Source organism: Notamacropus eugenii, chromosome 1 (genome assembly GCF_028372415.1).
Source record: "Notamacropus eugenii isolate mMacEug1 chromosome 1, mMacEug1.pri_v2, whole genome shotgun sequence".
Taxonomy (NCBI): domain Eukaryota; kingdom Metazoa; phylum Chordata; class Mammalia; order Diprotodontia; family Macropodidae; genus Notamacropus; species Notamacropus eugenii.
The window spans coordinates 335278379-335304054 of NC_092872.1; the positions used below are offsets into that span (position 1 = coordinate 335278379).

General features: G+C 37.7%; 1 protein-coding gene across 1 annotated transcript in view; it reads left to right on the forward strand.

Moving 5' to 3' along the window:
* Positions 1 to 25676, forward strand: part of KLHL3 (kelch like family member 3) — a 256443-nt gene that overhangs the window by 47090 nt on the left and 183677 nt on the right. The window lies entirely within an intron of this gene.

The window sequence follows — 25676 nt, forward strand, 5'->3', positions numbered from 1 at the left end:
CCATTTCCCCTATGGAAGCCATTCTTGACTATTTCCTTGTTAATGTTCCCCACCTGTTTTTTAACAGTCCTTGAAAAATTGGGCTTTTTTTTATAGTGAAGGAAAATTAAGTACAGTGATTACTGTCAACTTTTTTTGTGTCTATTTGTAAAGTATTGCAAAAGTCAATTTCGATGTGGGGTTTTTTTTAAAATACCTGATTTTCATATTTGCCTCCTTCCAATGTGGGTTTTTTTTTTTTGTATCTGCCCTATTACTTAAAAAGAAAGGGATAGAGTATTCAAAAATTTTGTGTAGGGTCTTACATAAAAACAAAAATGGAATTGAAATTTAACTTCTGATTATTTACAGTTTACTAGCTAAAAATGTAATCTTGTTCTCACATTGGAATTATGCTGAAATTATCCCCTTCCTATCTTTTAGTTAATTGAAGCATTCACAACTAGAATGGTTACATCTTTTTCAGGATGTGATTTTAAGAAAATCAGGAAACATGATCAGAAGAACCAATATATGAAATAAGTATGTGGATGGGTAGATATTGCTTGAAGTCACAATCTTGTCAATTACTTGATCAGTAGGTGTATCCATTTCTAATGCTCAGTATGTCTTTTTTTTTCATTGAGAGTTGCTTTTGAGATCTTTTTTTTAAAACCACATATTAGTGATTTTGAAAGTGGTTATTAGGATATTGGACTGATTAGCACCTATGTAACATGACAACTCTTCCAAAACAAAGACAGTACTTGCAGTGTTGAGTGTCTTTTGTTTTAGTTATGTATAAAGTTTATCTGTCATTGTGGGGGAGGCGTGGGATGCAAAAAGCAATGAACAAGGAGTTAGTAGGCAGGGCAATTTTTGCCCATGGAAGAAAATTCTTGCCTTGCTAAACTTGGCAGTAAGGATAAATTCTAAGAACCTTGACTGGCTCTGTAGAGAAACTTCTTAGCATCCTTGCAGATTGTTTATTGCAGATGTTTCCTAGTCTGTTTTGAATTTAATGTAAAGATGCATGTTAAAATTTAATTCTTTTTAATAAATTGGCACAGGTAAGTTGTTAATTTTCATTTTAAAGCCTAGATTGTAGAATGTTAGAACTGAAGGGGACCTTGAAGTCATTTTTTATTACAGCCCCTTGGTTGTATGGATTAGGAGACAGATTTAGGTTAAGCATTTTGCTTAAGATCACACAGGTAACAGAGCCAGGATAAGAATCCTAGTCTGATTCCTAGTCCACTACTAAAAAGAAATAGCCAACAGTAACACCACATTTCAGGCTATTAATGTCAGTATCACTGCAAGTGGGTAAACATGAAGAAGGTTTGTTATTTTCTTGGCTAGTAATTGGTCTGAGTTTCATAAGGGAATGTTTCAAGGTTTTCAAAAATGAGTGAGTGAAACTACCTAACTTTTTTGGTTATTTGGAAAGGCAGTCTGGTTCAACCCTACCTAGAGAGAACAAAGCTAGATAGCTTGCGAGGAGGTCTTCGCAATTTTATTTTCTTGTAGATGCCCGCCAAAAGAGATAGTTTCTTCCCAAGTGAGGTTTATAAAGCTATCATCAATTCAGTGCAAGAGCTTTAATTACATAATAGTATCTAATCATATAGGACATGCTGATTAAGATGTACAAAGCACTTTCCTCATTAGGCTTGTGTGTGGGTAGTGAAAGTTCCCATTTTATAGATTTGGAAACAGGTAAGATTACAAGGTCACACAGGTGGTAAGTGAAAATGTTAGAATTTAAACTCTGGTTATTCTACTATGCTATGATGTTTTAAGATTAACACATTTTCTACACATCTTATTTAATTCTCATAAATAATTCTGGGAAAGGTTAGTAGTGCAATTAGTGATGTTTTTTAACAGGTCCTAGGTGAATGGAATGCCTTGAATTTTTGTTTTGAAAATTTTTGTAGTGACACTGCTATCTAGTGTGAGTTGAAAGCCCTGTCTTGGATCCCACCCAAAGAAGTAAGTTATAGTAATTTCATCATTGAGCCAGCCCCTCTAAATGGGTACTAAACATTTTTCCCCCTGCCTAGCCTTAAAACTTGGTATATAATCAGTTCTTTACTCTCCTGTAACCCCAATATCCAATCACTAAGCACATCCTTTATGTTGTTTATTTGCCAAGTCTGACATACCTCTTTGCCTTCCATTTTTAGCACTTAATTCAGGTACTTAACACCTTAGTCCTCAATTTTCCATAGCTTCTGAACTGTATGCTTTTCTAATACAATTTGCATACCTTCAGCATTAGTTTTGAGTTGATAAGATTAAGAGTTGGAAGGAACCTGAGAAGTCATCTAGTTCAATCTCCTTATTTTACAGATGACCTGAAAATAGATTCCTAGAGGATACAAGGGATATCCAAGGTCACAGAGCTAAGAAGCAGAACCTGGAATTGAACCCAAGTCCTCTTACTCCAAATCAGTGCTCTTACCTAAAGTATTGCTCATGATCGTATCACTACCCTGCTTAGAAGTCTGCAGTGGTTACCAACTAAATCGAAGGTCCGTCTCATATTTAAGATGTTTTGTCACATGGACCCAACCTGTCTTTTCAGGGTTACCTTTTGCTATTTTCCCTATGGTTCGTTTTCCAATCTAAAAAAAGAAAGGTATAGAGGGAGGGAGGTTGAATATTTACTTTTGAAACTATGCTTAGAATTCCCCTTGTGCTTCTTGACTTTTTCCCCCACCTCCATACACCTCATTTTTATCATTCAGAAGTCAAAGTCATCCTTGAAGTATCAGCTCAAATGTCATTTCCTTTATTTAGTCTTCCCTTTCTCTTCTGTTCTCATTTTGTACCAATCACATAACCATTACAATGTAAGGGAGCATGTACCATGTGTCTTCTCTTTCCTATTAGATTAGAAGCTTCTTGAAGACAGAATTTGTGTTCGCTTTTGATATCCCACACTCTCTTGGCACATAGATGTTCTAACATTCGATCACAGACCCTCTTGTTATTTTTATTTTGCCTGTCCAATTTCCTGAAGAAACATGTAATCATTATGTTGTCTATATACTAGCAATATCATGTTCAAAACAATTGCATGTTTGTTTTTAAGGACTTTAGTGTTGTGAGGAAATACTTTTAAGTTTTGGTGATCTTAATGTAAATTATCTGATAAAAACTCTAAAGGATTACAGATTCAGAACCAGAGGGGACTTGAGAAATTGTAAAATCCAAATGCCTGTCCTCCACATCATATACATGACTTTCCCTCCCTGTCTCCCCCTGTCCTTCCCTCTTTCTTTCTCCCCCCTCCCCCTCTCTCCTCCCCCTCTCCCCCTCTCTCCCTCTCTCTTACCCCCACTCTCTCCCTCTCTCTTTCTCCCTCCCTCCCCCTCTCTCCCCCTTCCTCTCTCCCCCTCCCTCTTCCTGCTCCCTCTCCCTATCTCTCTCTCCCCCTCTCCCTTTCTCTCTCCCTCTCCTCCCTCTCCCTCCCTCTCTCCATTTTACAATGAAGAAAACTGAGGTGAGTGAATAAGTGATTAGCTCAAGTTCACACAAATAGAGCAGATTTGAACAGAAACACTGATTTAAAATCCAGTATTTTCACAGAAGCACATTGCCTGTCAAATACTGGATACTAATGTGCATGATTTCCTTGTGCTTTGAAAGGCATATTCATTGAACTTAGACTATATGGAACTAAGATTTAGTAAGGGTTATTTTTTTTGGAGGGGGAGGCATGGTAGTTGGGGTTAAATGACTTGCCCAAGGTCACACAACTAGTAAGTGTCCGGTGTTTGAGGCCAGATTTGAATTTAGGTCCCTCAACTCCAGGGCAGGTGCTCTATTCACTGAGCCACTTAGCTGCCCATTAAGGGTTAGTAAGAGTTATTTAAACATTTCTTTTCATCCACAAAATTTGTATCTGTATCATCTCTAAATAGGGGAGAATTCAAGCAGAATCATAAGGTCTAAGAAAAGTAGATTATTTTGCCCTTATCAAGTGCGCTCTCTCTCTCTCTCTCTCTCTCTCTCTCTCTCTCTCTCTCTCTCTCTCTCTCTCTCTCTCTCTCTCTCTGTATTGAGGGAGAAAAAATTCAGTGCAGAATTTTTATCTAAACTAACTTTGTCTTAAGGAAAGTGCATAGAAACGTATGATCAAATGGGAGAGGACAAGAACAAAAGCATACTGCATTAGTGATCTAGAGAGGTTAGTATACAAACTAATTAAGCTGTCTGAAGGGCCACCAGAGGGTATTAATGCACTTCACTGGAGAAGTGAATCATCATCTTTGGTTGTGAAGCACCTAGAAGCAGAAATATTAAATGTTTGTTGAATAGACAGTTAAAATGCAATCAAAAATGTGTCAGAATGAAAGGAACAAAATAAAAAAAAAATCATGACCATAGCAGAGACAAGAGGATAAAACATGGGAAGAACTTGGAAGATTCTTGAATAAACAAGATATTGGGCTTCAGGTGATAAAGAATAATTAGATGACCACACAGGCTTCTAAATTGCACCATCCATCTCAATTGTTGATTTTAATATTTTTTTTCTTTATGGAAACTCAAGGTTCTTCACAAGTATTAGTAGCCAAGTTAGTAAATCACAGAAGGCAGGTGGACCTGAGTCAAAAGTGAATTTATTATAATTAAATTTAAGAGCCCTTAAATGATGAAAATGAAAAATAACAAAAATTATTGTTATATTCTTTCATGAGGAATTTTAAGATTCATATTTTGGGAAAATTATTTAATTTTGTCATGTTTAGCAATCTGTATAACTTCACATTTTCTTTTTTGGGAGTAGAATAAATGAATTATCCTTTTGCATAATATCCCTCCCATATTTAAACTTACTTTTGTTTCTTCTTGGGGGGATATAGGGAGGCAATTGGGGAGGCTGGATTTTAACTCAGGTCCTCCTGACTCCGGGGCTAGTGCTATATCCACTCTGCCACCTAGTTGCCTAAACTTACTTTTCAAAATGATTTTTTTTTCTTATTTAGGAGAAAGGTGTGCAGGAATCCAGGTCATTTTGCTCTTTAAAAAGAAATTTTGGAATTACCATAACTAGAAGGTGGCTGTTTTTATTTAAAAAAAAAAAACTAGGATGGATATAAAGTGTTAATAAAGAACCATTATATAATTTAGAAATAAGAATTGCTCTTTTAAAATTAACATAAATTTTTTAGCCAAAAAAACTGGTCTGAGTTTTAGCACATTTTCTGTGTTCTTCTTTTGTTTAAATTTAGGCTGTTACTAAATATAAAAAATGTGGGTGTATCTTGCTTAGAAAATATAATTTAGTGCCCTGCTCCAAAAAGAGTCACATAACTGGTTTGGAAAATTTAGACTATTTCCAGGCATGATGGTTCCTACTCCTATGAAGTAAGTCAGACTTCCACAGACCAAGAATTTAAATGCCACCATACCAGGCTATAAATTCTTTTATCTTAAAATGGAGATATTTGAAAAGGCTACCTTTCAAAATGAATCCAGAGTTAGAAAGTTTTAAAAGATCAACTGAATGTGAACATCTTTTTCTGCCTCTTTGCTCATTTAAAACTAGACTGGTACTTATACATCTAGATGATGTAAATCATCATTAGCATAGAGGAAGTAACAAGGCTGTGCTTGGACCAGTCATTCTTATGACTTTTCTGTTTTGCATACCACCAATTAAACAAACTGGGTTTTGGCCTTGTTGATTTTTGTCTTTCAGCATTAATTTTCAGGTCCCTGAATTAGCCTCTTATGTCTTCTTCTGATTTCAAAACCTTAAATCCACAAATCCAAATTAGACCACTTAGAATAATGTTTCTTAGTATTATCGGGTAGATCTGTCCACCCACCTTATGCCAGTTCTATAAATAGAAAGATGTAAAATTGGTGTATCTCATGATTAAGTCTGAGACACTTTGCCTACTACTTTGTTACTGATTTGTTAATATGAATACAAAGCTTTGCAATTCAACCATGTCTTAATGCTCCTGTGTATGCGTTAATTGTCTTATTTTCAGGATAGGTACCAAATCCAGTAATGTAGGGGGTAGGAAAATGTACTGACCTATAATAGGTATCCCCATACTGTTTCTCCATACCAATAATTTAAAATATGTGTGAAAAAATATGACCATCAATTTCTATACAGTTTCACCACTATAAAACTTTAAATGTGAATATGATAATAAATTAGAATAAATATGAGCTTCCATATTGGGGAAAAATGGGCAGAAAGAACTGAAAGATTCTCAGGGAGAAGGGAGAATGTCTTCTCTTTGGCTTGATACATGGAAAAACTTTTAAACCATCTTGTCTCATGTGGCATACAGGCAAATAGGGGTTGTGTGAGGAAAATATTGTACTCTATTAGAAAAATGCTTTATTGGGGCTTAAAAAACTATTTGGGTTCATAACTTAAAGATAAAGAGAATATAATTAATAAATAAGCATTAACTACACAGAAACTGTTTTCCTACTACATTGGCCTACATTCGTACTACATTTTCTGCTACATCTCCAAACAACAGCAGACGTACAAAGCATTTTATATATTCAGAACAATTCTGTGAGGTAGATAATAAAACCTCATTGATTAGCTTTTGGATATCACAGATTCAGAATTTGAAAATACTGCGTATAAATAGATTTGTTTAACTTTGTGTTATACATAGATAAATTATAGTCATTGCATAGGTTATTTTGCAGGGAAATTATGTAAAAACAAAGAGGAAACTTTTTTCAGATGCATTCATTTACTGTTAAAAACTTTTTTGTATGTCATTGCTAACTCCCAATGAATGCCCCACCAAAACAAAATAGAACCTTCCTTTGCAATAAAAAATATAGATGAGCAAAACTAATCTGTTGTCTGTGTTTGATAATGAACTTCTGTTGAAGGAAAGGAAACATGCTTCACTACCTGCTCTCTAAAGTCAAGACTGCCTACTGCAGAGTTCTCATGTTTTTCAGCTGTTTTGCATCATTATAGTCATTGTGTAAATTGTTTTCTTAGTTCTTACTTTGTTTTGTCTTAATTTATACAGCTGCTCACTAGAAAAAACAAATTTAATTTTGTATTTGATTAAAGCAAGGCATGTTATAACACCTCCGATACCTTGAAGTTCTTTTTCAAGGAGTCCAACAGAAGAATATTTGAAGCAGCTAAGTGGTATAGTTGATAGAGCTTTGAATTTGGAATCAGAAAGACCCAAGTTTGAATCTAGCCTTAGACATTGGTTAGTTGACCCTGGACAAGTCATTTAACCTCTCTGGGCTTCAGTTTCCTCATCCGTAAAATGGAGATAATAATAACTTAATAATAATAACAACGTCATGGGATTGTTTTGAGGATAAAATGAGGTAACATACATGTAAAGCACTTTGCAAACTATGAGTTCTTTATATTCTTATTTCTTATAGTGGAATAATATTCCTTTCCATTGCTGTATCACAATTTCTTCAGCTATTCCCTAATTTGAGTATCCATTTTGCTTGCTGGTCTTTGCTACCGCAAAAATGTGCTGCTATAAATTTTTAATATGTATGTCATTCGTTCCCTGTATCTTTTACCTCCTTTGGTCATACTAGTATAGTTCCAGATTGTTTTCCAAAATGGTTGGACCAGTTCATAGCTGCTCCAACCACAATGCATTAAAGAGTCCAACTTCTTATAGTCCTTCCATCAGCTACCATTTTTTATGGATTTCTTTTAATCTTTGCCAAACTGGTAAGAGGCAAAATCTCAGTTGTTTTAATTTGTACTTCACTTACTATTAATGATTTAGAGAATTCTTTTATATGGTTGATGAGAGTTTTCATTTTTTCTTTTGAAAACTTTCTGTTCATATCTTTTCATACTTATATACTGGGAATAAGCTGTTAGCTATTTACTTTAAAAAATTTATTGATACATTTAAAAAATATAATAGTCAATTCCCAAGATATCTCTATGATACTTCTACCACCCCCACAATCTAGTGAACCTTTCCTTGTAATAAGGGGGAGAAAAACAGTTATGAAGAAACAACTGATATGTTGGTTTCATTTGACAATGACACATTCACCCTATTGTTCATCTCTACAGTGAAAGGACAAAGTACATTTCTTCATCATTCCTCTGAGGCCAAGTTTGGTCATTATAATTACACAGCACTCAGTTTTGTTTTATTGTATTTTTTTTTACATTGTTGAAGTATATTTTCCTTGTTCCATTTACTTCATTCTAAATCTTTTCGTAACATTATTAAGTGCCTACTATGTGCTAGGTACTGAGCACCACAAAGATAAGACAGTCCATACCCTCAATAATATATATATGTGCAAATAATAAATACAAGGTAGTTTTGATTTAGAGGGCACTATCAGCTTGGGTGATCAGAAAATGCTTCACAGGTAATGTGGTGCTAAAACTGAGTCTTAAAGAACATAAGGGATTCTAAGAGCAGAGGAAGTGCATTCCTGGTATGGAGGATGCCTAGTACAAAGGCATGGAGGTTGCTGGATAGGACTATAAGAGAAGGGAAGTAATAGGCTAGAAAGGTAGATTAGGGGTAGGTTAAGGGCCTTAAAAGCCAAATAGAAGGATTTATATTTACCCGAGAAACAATAAGGAGCCATACCCTACGCTTAAGGAAAATCATTTTGGTGGTGGTTTAAAGAATGGATTCAAATGGGGAAAGACTTGAAGCATGCAGACCAATTAGGAGGCCACTGCAAAAGTGTTTCTGAGTTTCCATTTTCCCCTGAATTGTTCATCATATTTGTTATTTCCTATGGTACAATAAAATACCGTTGCAGTTGTGTATTATCTTCCATCTTAACATCCCTCCCCCCAATACCCTCTCTCTGCAATTACTTTGAGGTAGCCAAATGTAGACCAAAAGTCTTAATTAAAGGGGTGGACTTTTGTGAAACTTAACATCAATAGTTCACATGAAGGTCACATGAAGGTATTGAAAAATTGTCTCCTAAAAATGTGTATCCAATACTACTTTGTCCATTTCAGATAAGAGTGAGATTCACCTAATGATCTGTATATATCATTACCCCTTCCCATGTTTGTGGGAAGTAGCAAGTTCTGATCCCTTCTTCCTCCTTTCCACACTAGTGTATTCCTTTTATCCCCCTTTCTCGTTCTCTTATAAGTCTCAGAACAAAACTAATTCACCGCTAGAACTTCTATTTTTCTTGTTTAACTCCCTCAAAACCCTTTGAAGATATTAAGATTCCAAAGAGATCTGTCCAGTGATTTTAAATTCTCTCCCTTTGATCTGTTTTCCAGGTAATTTATTTTTGATATCGGATATCTTTCTATTAGACTGTTAATAATATATTATCCTACAGCTCCTTCTGATTGTTCAAATAAATTTATCTTTCTAGGTTTCTCTGAACTGTTCTGTTTGTATTTAAAATTTCTAATCAGCTCTTCTCTTTGCATCAGAAATGCTTCACCACCCTCTTTTTCGTTAAAGGTTCATTTTCCTTTGCCTCCTCTCCCCCAAGAAGATTATGCTCATCTTTACAGGATAAATTATTCTTGGTGGAAAGCCTATCTCTTTTGTCTTTTGGATTATTTTAATCCAAAATCTCTCATTTTTAGGAGAAGCTATCAGATCTTGTGTGATTTTGATTGTGATACCTTGATATTTGGACTGCTTTCTGGCTGCCTGCAGTTTTAAAATTTTTTTTTATGTGGAAACTCTAGATTTTAATTATGACATTCTTTGGACTTTCCCTTTTGGGGTTCTTTTGAGATGTTCCATGGATTGTACATTGTATTCTGGGTACTAATAGACTTAGGCAGTTTTCATTAATGATATCTTTAAATATAGTGTCCAGGCTTTTTTTTTTTCAGTCATGGTTTTCTGGGAATTAAATAATTTTAAATTCTCTCTCCTTGACCTTTTTTCCCCTGGTAATTTGTTTTTCATATCAGGTATCTTACATTTTCATCTATTTTTGAATCTTGATTTTGTCCTAATATTTATTGTGGTCTCATTGATTTCAGCTTGGTTTATTGTAATGTTCAGGGATTCCATTTTTTGGGTAAAGATGACCATTTTCTCTTCTAAGCTACTTATTCACCTTCCAATCATTTTCTCAAGACCTTTCACTTCTCTCTCTCTCTCTCTCTCTCTCTCTCTCTCTCTCTCTCTCTTTCTCTCTCTCTCTCGCTTTGCTTCTACATGTTCATCCATGTGAAAAGTCCATTTTTTCTTTTGAATTTCTGCTTGCAGTTGTTCAGGAATTATTCTCCATTCCTTTGGGTAGATCATTAAATTTGCAATGAATTTTTTTGCTGGTTGGTGTTTTCTTTGATTTACTCATCTCTCCTGTTTTAGTTCCTGAATTGAGAATGGACCAGGCTGTCTTCCACACCTTGCTATACTTTTGGGTTGGGTGGTCTGCTCTGCTTGGACTTTCTTTGGATCACCTGAATTTCTGGGCTGACTTCCACCTGCTAGGACATGGCCCCCTTGAATCTTTGAGTTGAGTGCTGGATCTTTGTTTCTCCTCTTGTGTCTCAGGACAGGGTACTAATGATGTTCAGAGCCCCCGTATCCATTTCCTCATCACTTCCAAAGGCCTGTGACTGAAATTTAAGTAAACTGAGTCACAAAGCTCGGAGCACAATCAATTTATTAGCAAAGGCAATAAATTTGCAGTAAATGGAATCTTAGCTTTCTCAGCAAGCTAAGACCCTGAATGAGGGCTGACAGATCTTTTTTTTTTATCAACAAAAAGGGGAACATCCAAAAAATAGAAGCCAAAAAATAGATGGAGAAGACAATACAATTGACTACAGTGTCAGAAAGCATTATAGGTGAGGTAACAACATAATTGTCTGGAAATCAGCAATGTGGGACTATCAACAGCCCTTCCTTCCATCTTACTAGGAAATTCTGATTGATTTAGTTCACCTACAAAAGTAGTTAATGGCATATAGATAATAGATTTCCCTCTAATTGTACAAGGACAGCTAGTGGTATAGAGGTAATAGGTTTCTTTTAATTACAGTGATTTATAGGGAAACTGAACTTTTGAGTCAAAGAGGAAGTGTGAACTTCTGAACCTATGAACTTCTGAACTTAATTCAAACATAAACATGACTTAGGCACTTATACAAGATGTAAGTGGTAATACAGAATGGAATCAATTTTTATTTTCTCAGTCCCTACCTTAGGGCTTTCTCAGGGGAGCCCCCTAGTTTTGTTGCCTTCCAGTACAGAGATTTCCTGGCTACTGGTGTTTCCAAGCAGTCTCTGGTCCCCAGGCTTTAAGCCCTGAACTGATGCTGGCTTTGTTGGCAGCCCCTTTTCTATTGCCCTTGCACTTCTGACTGACATTTAGTGCAGTTCTGGGTGGAAGAAGTCACTTATTGTAGCTTATTATTGGATTTCTTAAGCATTATTCACTCTGCTGCTAATTTTGGGTCTTTTCTGGAAGGGGCAGGTAGGAGGTGAGTAGCCTGTCTCCCATTCTGGTAGTCATATTGGCCAGAAGATACCTTCTTAAATTTCTACAGTGTGACCTTTTCTATTTGGGTCAAGTATACATTTTGAACTTATTGTGGTATATGTCATAAGATGTTAGCATTGAAGTAATAGTAAGTTAGTATTGAAATTCATTAGATACATCAGAGTTGTAAGGGAAAAGTTTAGTAAAGTATTATGTAATAGGTTGTTGCGTTGTATAAATATATTACAGGATTATTTAAATGTACAGAGGCAACATATATTAGTGCCATGGTTCTCAAAGTGTGATCAGGGAACACCTGGCAGACCTGAGATCCTTGCAAGGGGTCAAAACTGTTTTCATAATACTACTAAGATGTTTTAATATTTATATTTTTAAGGATTTAAACTTATTTATTTATTTTTAGTTTTCAACATTCATTTTCACAAGATTTTGAGTTCCAATTGTTCTTATCTTTCCCCTCCTCCACTCCAAGATGGCATGCATTCTGATTACCCCTTCCCCCAGTGTGTCCTCTCTTTTATCATCCCCCCTCTTATCCCCTTCCCCTTTACTTTCTTGAAGTGCAAGATAGATTTCTATACCCCATTGCTTGTATATCTTATTTCCCAACTGCATGTAAAAACAGTTTTTAAACACTGTTTTTAAAACTTTCAGTTCAAAATTCTCTCCCTTCTTCCCTCTCCACCCACCCTCATTGAGAAGGCAAGCAATTCAATATAGGTTATACATGTGTGGTTAATGCAAAACATTTCCATAATAGTTATATTATAAAAGATTAACTATATTTTCCTCTATCCTATCCTGCCCCCTAATTATTATATTTTCTCCTTTGACCCTGTCCCTTTTCTAAAGTATTTGCTTCTGACCATCCCCTCCCCAAATCTGCCATCCTTTTTATCATCCCCCCCTTATCCCCTTCCCCCCTACTTTCCTGTAGGGTAGGATACACAATGGAGTTTATATGTTCTTCCCTCCTTAAGCCAAATCTGATGAGAGTAAGGCTCACTCATTCCTTCTCACCTCCCCCCTCTTCCCTTCCATTGTGCAACACTTTTCTTGCCTCTTTTAAATGACATAATAGACCCCATTCTATCTCTCCTGTTCTCCATCTCCCAATATATTTCTTTCTCCCCCTTTAATTTTATTTTTTAGATATCATCCATTCATATTCAACTCATCCTGTGCTATGTCTAACCATTTCTTTCACTACCCTAATACTAAAAAAGGTCTCATGAATTATAAATATCACCTTTCCATGTAGGAATGTAAACAGTTCAACTTTCATGTGTCTCTTATGATTTCTCTTTCCTGTTTGCTTTTTCATGCTTCTCTTGATTTTGTATTTGAAAGTCAAATTTTCTATTTGGCTCTGGTCTTTTCATCAAGAATGCTTGAAAGTCCTCTGTTTCATTGAATATCTATTTTATCCCCAAGGATTATATTCAGTTTTGATGTGTAGGTGATTCTAGGATTTTAATCCTAGCTCTTCTGACCTCCGGAATGTCATATTCCAAGTTCTTCGATCTCTTAATGTAGAAATTGCTAGATCTTGTGTTATCCTGATTGTGTTTTCACAATACTCAAATTGTTTCTTTCTGACTGCTTGCAGTATTTTCTCCTTGACCTGGGAACTGTGGAATTTGGTTCTGATATTTCTAGGAGTTTTCCTTTTAGGATCTCTTTCCAGAGGTGATTGGTGGATTCTTTTCATTTCTATTTTACCCTCTGGTTCAAGAATATCAGGACAGTTTTCTTTGATAATTTCTTGAAAGATGATGTCTAGGCTCTTTTTTTGATCATGACTTTCAGGTAGTCTAATAATTTTAAAATTATTTCTCCTGGATCTATTTTCCAGGTCAGTGGTTTTTCCAATGAGATATTTCACATTGTTTTCTATTTTTTCGTTCTTTTGGTTCTGTTTTATAATTTCTTGATTTCTCATAAAGTCATTAGCTTCCATTTGCTCCATTCTAATTTTGAAGGAATTATTTTATTCAGTGGGCTTTTGGACCTCCTTTTCCATTTGGCCAATTTTGCTTTTTAAGTCATTCTTCTCCTCACTGGCTTTTTGGACTTCTTTTGCCATTTGGGTTAATCTGTTTTTTAAAATGTTATTTTCTTCAGTATTTTTTGGGTCTCCTTTAGCAAGCTATTGACTCGATTTTCATGATTTTCGTGTATCACTCTCATTTCTCTTCCCAATTTTTCCTCTACTTCTCTTACTTGATTTTCAAAATCCTTTTTGAGCTCCTCTATGGCCTGTGACCAATTCATATTCCTCTTGGAGGCTTTTGATGTAGGAGCTTTGATTCTGCCATCCTCCTTTGGTTGCATGCCCTGCTCACCCTTGTCACCAAAATAGGATTCTATAGTCTGAGTTCTTTTATGATGTTTACTCATCTTTCTAGCCAAATTCTTGACTTTCTAACTCTGTCAAGATAGGACTGCTTCCAGTGGGGGTGGATGTATTGTTCCAGGCTTCAGGGATTTTGTGTCAGCCACTCAAACCCCCACTATGGGCCCAAAGATCCAGAAACAGCCTCTGCCACCACCACCACCACTGCCCTAGGGCTGGGGCCACCCAGGACCAGACCCCATGCTCCTGTCTCACCCAGGTCCCACAGAGCTTTCCCACTGACCTTCTTGGTGTTTGTGGGTCGAGAAGTCTGGAAACTGCCACAGTTGCCAGTGATTCAGTCTCCTGAGGCCTCCATCCCCCCTCATGTGAAAGACCCTGTGGACTTTCCAAGTTGTCTTGGGCTGGAGATTTGTTTTACTTTGTCATTTTGTAGATTCTGTAGGTCTAGAATTTGTTTAGAGTCATTTTTTTACAGGTATTTGGAAGATTTGGGGGGAGAGCTTAGGAAAGTCCCTGCTTTACTCTACCATCTTGGCTCCACCCCAGATATTTTCATTTTTAATCCAGTAATTTTAATCCAGTAACTACTAGTAGCTATAACCTACATAAACAAAACTCTTTGAGGAAGGATCTTCAATCATTTTTAAAAGTGTAAAGTGGGGCAGTTAGGTGGTGCTGTGGATAGAGCACTGGCCCTACAGTCAGAAGGACCTGAGTTAAAATCCAGCCTCAGACACTCACTAGCTATGTGACCTTGGGCAAGTCACTTAACCCCAATTACTTCTGGACAATAAAAGTGTAAAGAGGTCCTGAGACCCAAAAGTTTCAGAACTGTTAAATTAATGGACAGACAGCTGGCCTCAGATTAAGGAAGACTAGGCTTGTCTTGCTTCTGATACATATTAGGTATGTGACATTGGACCAATCACTTAATTTCTCTGTAATTTCTAAGACTGTAGGCTGCAGAACAGTTGTTGATTTGTATTGGCGGAGGAATTTCTTCCCTAGAAATTCTACACATCAATGAAATCACAGGTATAGATACCCTGCCCCCCCAAAAAATCCATTTCAACTGTCTTGTATACAGTACCCACTTACTTTTAAACAATTAGTAAGTTAATCATAATTCTATTTATTAAGCAATTTCTCTAGGCCTTAAGCAGTAACTTTTAACCCAGTTTCATTTATCATATATATATATGTATATACACATATGTTTCTGTGTATATGTATATATAGGTCATACAGATAATAGGCTGCTGGACTTGCAACCAAGAAGACCTCTATTCAAATCCAGCCATAGCCTTACTAGCTGTATGACCCTGGGCAAGTTACTTAAATCTCTATTTGCCCCAATTTCCTCATCTATAAAATGGGGATAATAGCATGTATCTCCCAGGGTTGTTTTGGGGGTCAGAGGAGATAATTTTAAAACACAGTGCCTAGCTTATACTGAATGCTATAAAAATGCTAGCTGCTATTATTATTCTTACTATTTACACATACATGTGTTTATCTATATTCACATTTTAAATGAACCGCCTTCATTTTTTTAGTGGACTCAATTCTACTTTTTTCTTAATGGACCTTACTCTGAATTGGTACGAGGTGTCTGCATTTTAGATGATCCCTGACTATTGTGATTAATTGTGGAGTAACTGAGAGACTGAGGGTGATGTTTGTATCCAAGTACCCCCTTTGTTGGAGATGGAACATGGATTATTGACTGACAAACTGACATTAAAATATGATCTTTAATGGCTCCAGTAAGTGATGCCTCATAGTGCTAGTTTCAAAGCTCAGCTCCCGTGATACTTTCTAAATGATTTCATGATCCTTCCAGTTGCTAATGTGTCCTCTTCCCATTACCTGTTATATATCTATATATAGATAAGATTTATATATCATATGTGTGTAATTATATACACGTTTCTTCCAGTGAAATGTTTGCTTTTAGGGGGGTGTCTTTTTTTCTTTGTTTCCCCATTTCCTAGCACAGTACTTGTTGATTGATAATTGTCCTAAGGGACCTCAGCATATTTGGCAATTTCTTACATGCAATGTTATATTTTAACAAGACAAGGCATCTAATATAGTGTGCCTTATCTTGTTAAAATTAAAAATCCATTATTCAAAATTCTCAAAAATAAATAAATGTGAAAGAAATTTGATTTTCAAATGATTTTTTTCTAAGTTCATAGCATTTATAGTCCATAAGTTATTAAATTTAAAACTGCACTAAGACTTGTGGGGCACGCTGTTTGTGCACATTAAAATATAAACCTATAAATACACACAGAAATGAGAGCATGGATAGAGACCCGGCTTCTGAGTCAGGACGATGAGGGTTTAAGTCTGGCTTCTGACAAGGGCTGACTTAAGGGCAAGTCACTTAACTTCCCATATCCCAGGAAACTGCAATTGTCGTTCTGCACTGATAGAGCAAGTTTTCTTACAGGGAATTCCCTGCACTGGTGAAATCACGTATTTATTGACAGGCACATTATAAATACACATGTAGTGTGTGTGTGTGTGTGTGTGTGTGTGTGTGTGTGTGTGTGTGTGTGTGTGTGTGTGTGGTGTGTGTGTGTGTGTGTGTGTAGGGTTGGAGCAGATCTAAAAGAGAAAAACTGTAAAGCTAATTCACAGAAATAATTTTTGTTGGCAGAAGGGATGTGTAAGTAAGAATAGAGAGTGCCAGAATCACAAAAGAAGTAATCTGTTTACGTGTGCCATTTTATTCTTGGACTCACCATGAATTATTTAATGTTGCTTTAGCTCTTTGCTGTGATGTGCTTAGCAAGGGTGCTTTTATTAATGATTCTACAGTGAAATCTGTAGGGGACTAAACTTTATTCTCCTTAGCCTTATACAGAAAAGGAGATTTGAGGGACAGAGAAGCTAAAGGATTTCATGACTAAACAATCAGGTTACTACCAAAATTTACCTTAGATTTGCCTCTTCTGAAATGACTCGCTGCTGCTGAGTGAAAACCTAAAGGGTATGCATGTATGGTTTCCGTGAAACCTTTGGATCTACTTTTATGAGTCTTTAAAAACCAGACATGTTCTGTTCCAATTTTTAAATAAAGTAATCCTTGCCTTTCTCTGGATCTGTTTCAGTCGTTTAGTGCTTAACACCCTTTCATGTCATTAACGTGGAATGTCATCAATCAAAATAGCTTACTGTAAAATTCTTCCAACATCATTGGATAAGGGAATAGTATTTGCTGCTGCATTGGCTCCTTTTTCCGGGTGTAAATAGATTTCCCTTCTAAAATTTACAGAGCGACCACTTTAGGAGATCTCGGGTTTAATATCATTGTAGATTTCAATGTTTCGTATGCCACCCCTGAGGCGGCAATATTGTAGCACTTGAAGCTCGTTCTCCTTGCGTCTCGCCGCCCCCCCCATTATAATCCTCTAGGAGACACCTAGATTTTGCTAACAAAATGGAAAGAACTCTGTCCTAAGAAGCCGAAGTGCTCTCTTGCCTTCCCAGAGAAGCCAACCATTCCCTCATTTCCACGTATGCCAATTCAACTAAATTCCCTCAGAAATAGATTCCCATGAGAATGCAGAAGACAGAAAAGACGACGAGCTGAGCAGGCTTCAGAGAAGTAGGCAAAGTTGTGCCTAATTCCCTGTAGTCCTTCGGGCAACGTATAGTTCTCTCACTGAGTGAACCGGCATTTTTAGGAACCTAAGGCACTAGGACCCTGCAGAAACAAAGCTTCCCTCTCCCTTTTCCATTGATCGGTCCAAGTTTCGCTTTTGTTCTTCTCCAGAGAGCCTCCTCTAGAGTTATTCTGTACCGCCAGAGGGCACCCGCGACAGAGTCAGCGGGGCCAGCCCCGCCTGGGCTTTCTGTGCATTGTCAGAACTGTAGTCCTTTAATGAGCTTTGGCTGTCTGAGGGGCAGACAGATTGCAAGAATGTATCTCTCATCGCGTTAGAGTCAAACTTAACACATAAAATGCTGTGCTAGGCAGTAGGAATGCAAAGACCTCCTCCCTTCCTATTATCCCCACCAAAAAACAAACAAAACCCACCAAACCCAACAACAAATAGTCCCTGTCCTTACATTCTACTGAAGGAATATAACCTATCTAAAGATAAGTAAATAAAAGGCAATTTAAGTAGGGAGTAAGTTCTAGAAATTGAGGATGGTGAAAGATAGAGATGAAACTTAAGTGTATTCCAGATGCAATCCCAGTCTCAGAGCCTGTTGGTATTGGACTAGATTCCTTATTGGTGGAGATCAGTGCCCCCCCAGAGGGATGGTGGGACAGTGTGGATGAGGAGTCTTCAGTCTTTTTGGGTCTCTTCAGTCGCTTTAGGCATCAGGTGCCTCTTGCTTCTAGCTACAAGATAAGATAGATGATACCAACCCCACTCCAGGTTGTTGAAGGAAAGACTCTGGGAGGAGGGTAAGGTGAGAGGAGCTGGCAGTCTCTATCATGTCCCTGTCCTTAGCTCACCACACTAGAGACTTTGGGGAACTTCCCTTTGGATGAGATCTAGGATTCTGTCTTGGTTCAGCTGAATTATCTCCATCCCAGTGAGAAGCTCCTTCACTCTATATTGTCCAGTATATATTCTTTTATGTATACTTTCTCTGAATTCTGTTTTGCTTTGACTTGGATAAATGGGTTTCCTGGTTAGTTATGTGTATTCTTTGTGGAACTAGTATTTGGTGGGAAAGGAGTCAAGCCTTGTATATAACACTTGGGGTCCTGCTTCCCTCACGCTGGGGCTGAAATGGTTATTTGAATTTAGCTTGAATCTGAAAACCACACGTCCTAGGCTAATAATATTTAAGGGAGCAAAATAGCCCTTTCTTTCTGAGGAGAGCAGAGTGGCAAACCACTCAAGTATCTTTGCCAAGAAAATCCAAGAAGAGTCTGACATGACTGAACAACAAAGTGAAAGTTTTTTTTTCCAGGATGGAAGAGATTTGGGTATCTAGGTTCTGGACAGCCAGCCAGAAAGCAGTTACTAGAAAGGGAGAGATATAGGATTATAACTCAATTGACTGATATCCAGAACCTCATCTTCCAGCAAGACTGAATCAACTCTGAAACTCATTCTTCAGTATCTCTTTGCCCTGGGATTCTTCCCTCTCTTTGACTGAAGGGGGTGGAGACTAGACTTTGGAGAGATCCTTCCAGATTCTCCATTTAAAGTGGAGACACAAGATTGCCACCTCATCATACTCTCCTTCTCTCCATTGCTTTTCAGGGTCCCTCGTTAGATCGTGAGCTCTTTGAGGGTATGGATTGTCTTTTGGATTAGAATTTATTGCCCAAGTTCCTGGTTCCATTTCTGTTTTGCCGGTAGTCTAAGGAAGTGGTTGAAATACGGGTAAAGCATTAGACCTGGAGTCTTTTTCCTTTCTTCATATCCATGCTTAGTAGAGTTCTTGGAACACTGTAAGTGCTTAATAAATGTTTACTGACTGACTGAAAACATGAGTGATTGTGGGGACAATCTGCCATACTATGAGGAGAAGGGGATAGGCTCAAGGATATATGTACAGTAGTTGACTTTGGTGAGAAGGGTCACCTATTAAAGACTGGAGGAAAGGAAAAAATATAGAAAGGGGAGAGGAGGAAACTCATAGAAAATACTTCCTATTTTCTCAGCAATTCATGTGGTAAGGTCCTGAGCTGAAGAGTGGGGAAGGGTGCTTTGGGAGACTTGAGGAGAGCAGGTTTGAGGGTAGACTCCCAAATTAGCATATTTTTGGCCTATTTTGCCACCACCCAGAGTTGCCTCTAGAAATCAAAGAATCTAACTCTTGTGGGTAAAAAGGGTCCCTAGATCATGTTTGGGAACTCAAAGTAACAATGAACATTTATTAGGATAAGGATAGAGATAGATATAGTGAAAGAACTTGTAATTTCATTGCTATCTGCCATATATAGGGTACAAAATAGCCTTTATTCCAATCCACAGAAATTCAGAAAATGAAAAGATTTCATAGCCCATAAATAATGCTTAATACGTTAAGGCTTCACAATAACTCTTAAAAAAATTGGTATAATTCTCTGATCTCTCCAATAAGATCCACAGGGTCTTAAGACTCTTCAGACTCTTAACCTGGTAATTTAGACTCCCTTTAGAAGAGAAACAAACTGGGAATCATTAATCAGAACAACTCTAGAAGCTATTGCTATCCAAGGAAACCCCCTTCTTTCTATAGAAAGCCAGATTCAAACTAGGAGACTGGGGTTCCAGAACTCAACATTGTCCACAACTTCTTGACACCACCCTCCACAATCCAGGGAGCTGGAGTTCAGACCATCTGCTTCCCACACATACAGTTGCCACCTGGTTGAGAATTACCATTACCCCTTTGAGGCTGGGGCAGAGAGCTCAGTGTCTAGGAACTCTTCTCTCCAGCTATATGAATGAAAGCATGCCTTCTTCTGCTATCAGAATCTGCCCCAAGGCACCCTTATCACCTCTTAGAGGAATACTGGCTACCCAGCTCCTACCCACCCCACTTCCCAGCCCTAATACTCCTAAACCTGAGATTCTCTTAAGATTTTCCCAGAAAACAGAAGACAAAAGGGGAAAAAGGAACAAAAGATTCTAACAGCTCCCTTTGGAGACCAACCTAAAGGGGTGGCTCTTCTAATTCATTTCTGTCCCACACCAATGTGAGCCACTGGGTCAGCTCCAGTCATTGAGATTTAATCAGGAGATGTCCTTAGTCCTTCTCCAGGATGTCTTACAAGAGAGGTTCATCAATACTTTCCAAAGGGAAATGTTCTCAGAAGTCCTAAACAGCGGCTTGTTAACACTTCATCAGTATGATAAAGACTTAAACATATTTTCAGACCATTCAGAAGAAGTCAGTAGATAGGGTAAGGTTGAAGATGCAAGAGATCAAATCCTTTAGGATATCAGGCTACTAGAAAAAGTTTCTAGATTCTTGGTCACTCATTCCCTGTTGGTAGAAAATTCATATTTCTGGAATTGTACTCTGGAAGACTCTTAGGAGAAGTTAGGGCCTATTCCTGAATTAGATGGGATATATTCAGTAAGAGAAGCTTCTTGTGTCTTTCATGACCAGCTTCCTTTCTCTTTTTAAACACTGCAATATATTTTGAAAAATTATCTGGGCTGATAAACTGGAAAGATAACTGGTTCTTGAATCAGAAAGCCTGCGTTCAAAATCCTTCTGATGCTTATTACCTGTGTGACCTGGGCAAGTTATGCCACCTTTCTGGGGCTTCAGTCCCATCTGTAAAGAGGCTTAGGCTAGATGGTCTCTGAAGTCTTTTCCAGTTCTAGATCCATGATCTTCTGACTATCAAGCACAGTCTAATTTGCCAGAAAAGCATAATTATAAAGGATCAGATTTCAGTACTGTTTGTATTATGCTGTTTAAACTGACTCTATTTTATGGTCCTCTCAATGCACAAGTAGGGATAAAGGTCTTCTTTCATCATGGGTGATTGTTATCATCTTTGATGATAGTAGTAACCTACAAAGGATTTGAATGAATCAGGTTGAGAAACCCATGAGTGGACCTGACATAGTGCAAGCTATCACTGAGTGGGAGCTGTTTGACTTTGCTTCTTATTTAGAATTTAACTCTCAAGAGAGAGCTAGAGTTTCAGTCTGGCATTATGATTTTGAACAAAGAGAATATGTGAAGGGAATAGGGGGTAAAGTGCCTTGTAAAAACAAATGTAAATTAAAAAAAATATTTTAGTCAAGGATTTTTTTCTTAATCTGGGGCATAAACCACTTGCAGTCAAGATGGTGGAAGCTATTACTGGTTTGACCAAATGAGAATTATGTACAGGGCTTTGTAAACCTTGAAACACTGTACAAATGAGAGCTGTTATTCAATAAAATATGTTTCTTGAGGATAGAGACTGTTTATTTCCTTTTTAAAAAAATTTTTTATAAGTGAATGTAATGGAATTCTATTAAGCAATAAGAAATAATGAGCAGGTGAACTTCAGAAAAAGCTGGAAAGACTTATATGAACTGATGCTGAGTGAGGGGAGTAGAACCAGGAGAACACTGTACACAGCAACAGTACGTTGTTGGATGACTAACTTTGATAGACTTGGCTCTTCTCAGCAATGCAAAGTTCTAAGACAACTCCAAAAGACTCATGATGGAAAATGCTCTCCACATGCAGAGAAAAGCATTATGGAGTCTGAATGCAGATTGAAGCAGATTATTTGCTCTGTCTTTTTTGTTTTGTTTCTTCTTTCTTGTAATTCATTCCATTGGTTCTAATTCTTCTTTGCAACATGACTAATGTGAAAATATGATAATGTGAATGTATATGTAGATCCTATATCAGATTGCATATTGCCCTGGGGAGGGCATGAAGGGGAAAGAGAGGAAGGGGCAGAAAATCTGGAACTCAAAAGCTTGTAGAATTTAATGTTGTAAACTAAAAATAAATACATTTTTATTTTATATTTTATTATTTTTAATTTTATTTTTATAATAAATTTTAAATAAAAGAATTTTCATCCCTATTACCAAACACAGTGCCTGGCACACAGTAGTAGCTTAATAAATGCATGTTGAATTGAATTGGCATGGATGCCTAATGTAAAATGAAGGATAAGGGGATATATTTGAGAGACTGTTAATGCATGGATTATAAAAAATTAGGGAGTAGGAGAGATATCTGGAGGAAATGGAGGAGTGTGTTTTGGCGGTTAGAGAGAAGAGATAGCAGAGGACCAATAGAGGACCAGTACCACTATATTTATAGGCCTTCTCCAGTGGGCCCACCTTGCTCAGGCACTCCCTTGACTGCAGAGTCTGAGAGGTATGAATGAGTCACTTCTCTGTGTTTTGGCATATCATTGGGCAGCAATCAGCATGGGGTATCTGGGGGACTGAGGACAATCACCATAAAGGGGTCAGGGTGATAAGAGACTCTTTATGATTCTTTTAGACATCTACTCAGTTTCTGGGCTCTTGTAAAGCAAACTTATCTGTGGGATTAACTTTTTCTCTTCCTACTTAGCCTTTCATAGCTGACTGAGTAGATTTGGGTGAATTTCTCTCTTTGATTCTTCCTTTTCTTCAATTTCAAATGTGCTATCACCTCCTGACAGAGAGGTGATGAATTTAAAATCTATAAAGAGTCAAGGAGATGGAATTTTTCAGATATGACTAATGTGGGTATTTGTTTTGCCAGACTATCTGAATTAGGGGCTTAATCAATCAATCACTCAGTGGGAATGGGGCAGAGGGATAGACAGATTTAACTGTTTGTTAATTTGTTAACTGAAAAAATAAATTTTAAACAATTTAAAATGTGGCAGGTTGTCTTACCCTATTATACTCAGTAAAATTAATCTGGATTCACAAGTAGCAAATGCATGGGCCCAAGGAGAATGTGAATAAAAAATGAAATATGTGGTCCCAGGTAAGCTTTATGTTGTCAGTGAAGCATGGGATGCAAGACTAGGAACCAGGAGACCCAAATTCTAATTCTGCTTCCACCTCTGATTGGCTGGATGATGAAACTGTGTGAAGTAGTGGATCAGGCTTGGAGTCAGGTGGACCTAGGTTTGAATCCCACCTCAGATGCTTACCAATAGTGTTACCTTAGGCAAAGCACTAACTTCTCTCAGGTTCAGTTTCATCATCCATAAAATATGGATGATAATAACTCACTGACAGAGTCATTTTAAGGATCAAATGAGAAAACTATTTAAAGTATATTGCAGACCTTAAAATACTATATACACATGAGTTATTACTGTTGCTATTTTCTTGGGCTAGTCAGTTAACCTCATTGCACATGAGCAAATAAAGAAAGGTACATGAAAGAGCTTTGAAAAGTATACAGTGCTATACGCATAGGAGGCAATGTATTTTATTCTACCAGTTACTTTGGTGATAAGCATTGTTTGATCTTAAGTGTTTGAGGAATGTTTTGAAGGATGGTAAGAGAATTCCCAGGGTTAATCCAAGGCAGCATGGTATAATGTAAAAGCAATGGATTTGGAATCAAGGACCCGAGTCTGAGTGCTATCACTTTTCTTCACTTACCTGTGTCACCTTGGGTAAATCATTCAACCTTTCTGGATCCCAGTTGCCTCATCTGTAAAAAGAGGGGATTGGATTAGCTCCTAAGGTCTCAGGGGTGTAGGGTATGTTCACGGAGGACCAGAACCTTTGGTGTGTTGGCTGCCAAGCCCTTTTCAGGGCTCTTTCCACCTTTAGTGTTCACCTGTTCCACCCAGCTCTCACCTGTGGTTCCAAGAAGCTGCAGCATACGCAGGGACCACACTCAGGTAAACCATTTCAGCAGAAAGGCCAAACCAGGTTAAGAGTAACCAAGGAGTCTCAAACCCATTGGTGAGTTAGGGGGGTATGTGACCCAAGCATGTGAAGACTTCCTCTGGTGGAATGGGTGGATGAGAACAATCTGTTCCAACAGCCATGAAGGCAACTGAAGCAGCAATGTAGAGCCCTTAGAGCTTGGTAGACACTGAAAACGCCGAGATCATCCTCTGTGTCCTGAGTCATCGCCATTTGTCTTGACTCTGTCCTGCCACTGGACTATGATGACAGTGGAGGAGAGAGTGAGACTGACGACTTTGTGCAACTCTGCCTCACTTAAATCCAACTTATGCACGAATCAAAAGATATCACCCCACTTTATCATGGTGATATCATTTTGGTCCTCTTCAAAAATGAAGGACAACAACCAACCAAGGTCTCATTCAGTTCTAAATCTGGGCAGCTAGGTGGTGCAGTGGATAGACCACCAGTGCAGAAGTCAAGAGGACTTGAGTTCAAATCTCACCTCAGACACTTGACACTCACTAGCTGTGTGACCTTGGGCAAGTCACTTAGCCCCAATTGCCTCATCCTGGGTCATCTCCAATCATCCTGATGCATATTTGGTCATTGAATTCAGATGACTCTGGAGGAGAAGTCAGGCTGGTGACCTGCACAGCCCTCTCTCACTCAAAACAAAGTCAAGTGCAAGTCATGTCATCATTTCTCTGATGGCATGGGCTTCAGCAATGAAGAATGGACACACACAGTTCTAAATCCACGACCCTTCTAAATCGCTATGTAACTTTCTCTCCTATACTGACCCTTATTTCACAAACACGATTTTGGGAATCTTTGGGTGATCATTCCATAAATTCTTCCTGTGTTTATCCTCTTCATGTGTTGTTCACTGCTTTGCTGACTCTTGCTCTTTCTTTTCTGAATGGTGAAGTCATGAATAGGGCATTACAAAAGTGAAACCCAGTGAATGCTTCTTTTGCTTTTCTATACTATTACCCTCCTGGTGGATGATGACACCTTGGGATCAGATTTCTTTGTTTATGTTTTGTTAGTGAAGAGGAAACATCTGGGGAAGAGCCATCAGGGTGATTAGAAAAAAAAGAGGAAGAAAAAGGGATGAGGAGGCAGAGAAAAACAAGTGGGTTTTTTTTTGTGTGTGAGGTGAAAGAAGGATGATGTCAGCCTTGTAGTGTGTAATGGAAGTTATTTGTATGTTTCTGTTCTGTTCAATTGCTCAGTTAGAGGTTGTGTAAGATGAGGAAAGGTTTCCTGAAGTTGGAATCAGATTACTGGGCTTTAAGTCTCAGGGCCTACATTTACTAGTTGTATGGCCTTGAGTCTCAATTTCCTTATCTATAGCTCACAAGATTACTAATAAACCATAAAGTTCCATCATGATGATGCTGAATGGTAATATGGATTCTTGAGTGGAAGGCAAGCCATATATAGACATTCAGTATAAGTGTGGGGATGAACTGTGTATGTTTTGTTAGAGGGCTTGCCTGGCTAAATTTAGAGAGGCTAATCACAAGAGGGTTGACCATCAGGTAATTAATTTCTTG